The following is a 3,966-nucleotide window of genomic DNA, read 5'->3' as shown; positions in this document are numbered from 1 at the left end:
TGAGGGCTACGTTGACATGTTCCCTTTTCATGTTCACAGTTGGTAATAGATGACTTCGTATATAGTAGCAATTTAATGAATGAATGAATGGATGAATGAATGAATGAATGAATGCTCACATCTTATACAAACAGCAGAACTGTGTGTAGTGTGAGGTCAAACTATAATTCGATTTGCTCATTGGTTATACATATATTAGAATCAAGGACCTCTGCCAAATTTATGATTCAAGTCTTTCTTAGAATATTTGGTCTCTAAGAAACTCATATAATAACAAAACGCAGAGTGCACTGTCTCTAAGGGAAAGCAATTAAACTCACATTTTTTTTTTTAAATGAACTTGATGAATTGAGTTGGGAAGGGTAATCATGACAGAGTTTGAGAGGAATGCATTGGCTGGGTGCTTGGGACACCCCAAACTCATGTTGGAAATTTTCAAGCTGAAGACGTATCTCAGCTCACGGAGTACTTGCCTAGCACGCACAGGCCCTGGAGGTCAGTCCTCGGCACTGCGAAAAGCAGGCATGGTGGTTCATATCTGTAATAGCAGTACTAGACAGGTACAACAGGCAGAAACATCGGACGTTCAAAATCACACTTGGGCTACATGGGTCATACTGGGATACCTGACTCCAAAAAAAAAAAAAAAAATCCTGACCTTCCAGATGATTATATTACGAAATGGGACAGACAATAAGAGAGGTAATATCCATTACTGTCCATAGAAGAAGAACCCCAGAGCATGCTTAGGCCGAATCTCATCCTACCATATTGAGATCCATGAAGAAAAGCAGGGGCAGAGGCCTAAGCTGAACCACGTTTTCAGACCAGTCTCAGGCTCCGGTCTCAGAACCAGGAGCGGTATATTTCTGTTGTTGACAAGTTTCTCAGTGTCTAGTACTGTGGTATAGTAGCAAAACTGACAGAGACCAGGAGGAGTTGGAGGAACTCAGGAAACGTCTGGGACACTAACTGTGAGTATATAAGCTAGTATTACCCGGAACACACACTTGCTCTCTAAGACTCTTGGCAGTAACCGTGCATTTAAAAGACCGTTATTCAACCAGTGAACATCTCCTAGGAAAGGACCTTTGAGCTAAAGGCTGGAATTGTGAAAATCAAAGTGACTTTGAGGGACTTACAGCCTAGTGGGGAACTTGTGATGGCATCCTTCCGTGTTAGTTTGGGGTGTTCTGGGGTGAGATGAGGGACCTAATACCTCTTGGTGGTAGGAGAGTCTCAGGAAGGACACAGCTTTGCCTATGGGCTGATGAAGGAGTGACCTGAGAAGATCCGAGGTAGCGACTCTGTATTCTAGTCAGACGGGACAGGCGGGGAGTGGCTGCTTGTACTGGAATCTGAATACGCCATTCATTATGCGTAGTTCTGATATGTCACTCAACCCCAGCCTTCCCTGTTTTAAAACGAGACAATGTTACTATCCAACTGATGGATTCTTCTGAAGAGCAACGGAGAAAACCCCCAGGGCTAGGGGGGTTTCATTCTACCTACACTGACTTTTCATTTCACACACAGTGCCGTACCTCTCGCAGGGTTCTGCCTGCGGCTTCTCCTTTAACCTGGCTGGCTAAGATGGAGGAGCTGGCTGGCTGAGCAGATGCACTTTTCCTCCACAGAGTTTCAGAGTTGAGCTGAGTAATTTTGCAGGTTGCTAATCACACATTTCCCAATTGGCATTTACATAAAATAATACCTTACAGATATACTGAGAACCGAGAGCCTAAATAAACAGACATTTCTGAGCACGTTATAAGACGGAGAAACAGCATGGGGATCTGTAGCCAATCTTGGGAGACGCCAAATCCAACTGGTTGGTTCTGTGTCTGGAGACTAAGCGAGCGTTCAGAGATTGTGGCTCTGACTATTGAAGAATCCATGACGTTTCCCATTACATATTTGCTTTCATGGAGTTGGATGGTCTCCTGTCACAAAGACAGTATATGGTTGTTTGTTATAGCATTGACTGTGGGTTAAGTGAGCAGTGAACTTTAAAATCAGAGAACACACACACACATACACACACACACACACACACACACACACACACACACACACAAAGGGTGGGGAAGGGATTGGGAGAGAGCTTTCATTTCCACCCTCACCCAAATTTGCTTTGATATTGACCTTACGATAAGATCTGAGCATAAACAGATGGACAGGAAGCACTTAGAGGTTACTGAAGTTGTTTCTTGAGGGGGTAGAATTTCTATTCAACCATTGGTTCCTACTGCAAAGGAAAGTTTTATGTCATTGCTGAGATGAAAGAATGAAAACACTGGTCAAATTAGAAAAGGGGAGAGAAGTCAGGTGGTGGTGGCAGGGGACTTCAACTGATGTAGATGCAGAGGCAGAGAGAGAGGCAGAGAGGAGTCAGAGAGGCAGAGAGGCAGAGAGGCAGAGAGGCAGAGAGAGGCAGAGAGGCAGAGAGGCAGAGAGGCAGAGAGGCAGAGAGAGGCAGAAAGAGAGGCAGAGAGGCAGAGAGGCAGAGAGGCAGAGAGGCAGAGAGGCAGAGAGAGGCAGAGAGAGGCAGAGAGGCAGAGAGGCAGAGAGAGGCAGAGAGGCAGAGAGGCAGAGAGGCAGAGGGAGGCAGATCCTTGAATTTGAGGCCAGCCTGGTCTATAAGTTCCAGGAGACAGCCAGGAATCTTGTCTCAAAATAAAATAAAATAAAATAAAATAAAATAAAATAAAATAAAATAAAATAAAATAAAATAAAATAAAATAAAATAAAATAAGATAAGGAGAGAAAATTTAATTCTTAAAGAATGTAGAAAGGAGACAGATAGCAAAGATGGCAGGAAGTAGAAGAAGCCGGCAAGGAAGTTGAAGCAAGGAAGTAGTGGAGCCTCAGGGTGGCTGAGCTACCAGGATCCTGAAAAGCAGGGTCTTCAAAGCTTCTGTTTCCTTAGAAAACCATTATGAGAGAGACTCTGTGTGTGTGTGTGCGTGTATACACATGTAAGTACATATAATTTTATATGTCTGAGTGTTCTAGCTGTGTATATGTCTGTGCACCACGTCTATAACTGATGCTCTCCCACTCAGAGGCCAGAACTGCGTGTCAGACCCCTTGGCCCCGGAGTTACAGAAGGTTGTGAGCTGTCCCTGGGTGCTAGGGATTGAACCTGAGTCCTCTGGAAGAATCTTCCCTTTCATGTCTGAGCCATCTCTTCAGCCTGAAAACTTTCCTGGTAAATTAACGAGCTCTATCATATTGCTTACACAATCTGTTTCAAGCAATGAAGTCTGGAGTTTTCTCTAACGACTTTAGAGCAAACAAATTCTATCTCCCTTGATAGATGGCAGCTAGGTCACTTGTCTTGCCTCTGACTTCTTCCACCCACACTGACATGATGTAAAGCAAGACTCTACCTCAGCAGAAGTCTCCTTCATGGCCAGCAGGGGCTCCAGGAGGTGGTTGTGAGGCACGCTCTTTCTGCTTGTAACAGCCCACCGCCTCTCCTTAGAGGAGCCCCAATCTTTAATACAAGAAATGTTCAATGATAGTTTTGCTGTGGTTCAACCTTATTCCCCGACAAACTGAGGCCATATCTTCCTTAAATAAAAAAGCTCTTTCTCTGGGAAAAGTGCCCAGAGATCGATGTGTTCATTAACTTTATAGGCTATTACTAGCTTACTTTGGATGATACCTACGCACTCCTATCGGTTCTTATTTTGCCTCCCTCATAGGTTGTGTGCCCTTGGAAGGCTGGAACTGCTCTCCTTATGGGCTGCCTGACATCCTAGTTCCTGAGATGGGTGTCTTTGAGAACAGTTCTGAAGCACAGCTCTTCTACACTTCTTCCCCGACTCTAACCTGCCTGGCTGACACAACCCTCCTCTGCCATGTGTCAGGAAAGAGGTTCCCCTTCTTTCTTTCTTTCCTTCTTTCTTCCTTCCTTTCTTTCTTTCTTTCTTTCTTTCTTTCTTTCTTTCTTTCTTTCTT

The sequence above is a fragment of the Grammomys surdaster genome, unplaced genomic scaffold, assembly GCF_004785775.1.
Source record: "Grammomys surdaster isolate TR1022 unplaced genomic scaffold, NIH_TR_1.0 126086, whole genome shotgun sequence".
Lineage (NCBI taxonomy): Eukaryota > Metazoa > Chordata > Mammalia > Rodentia > Muridae > Grammomys > Grammomys surdaster.
Note: the sequence above shows the minus strand (reverse complement) of the source record.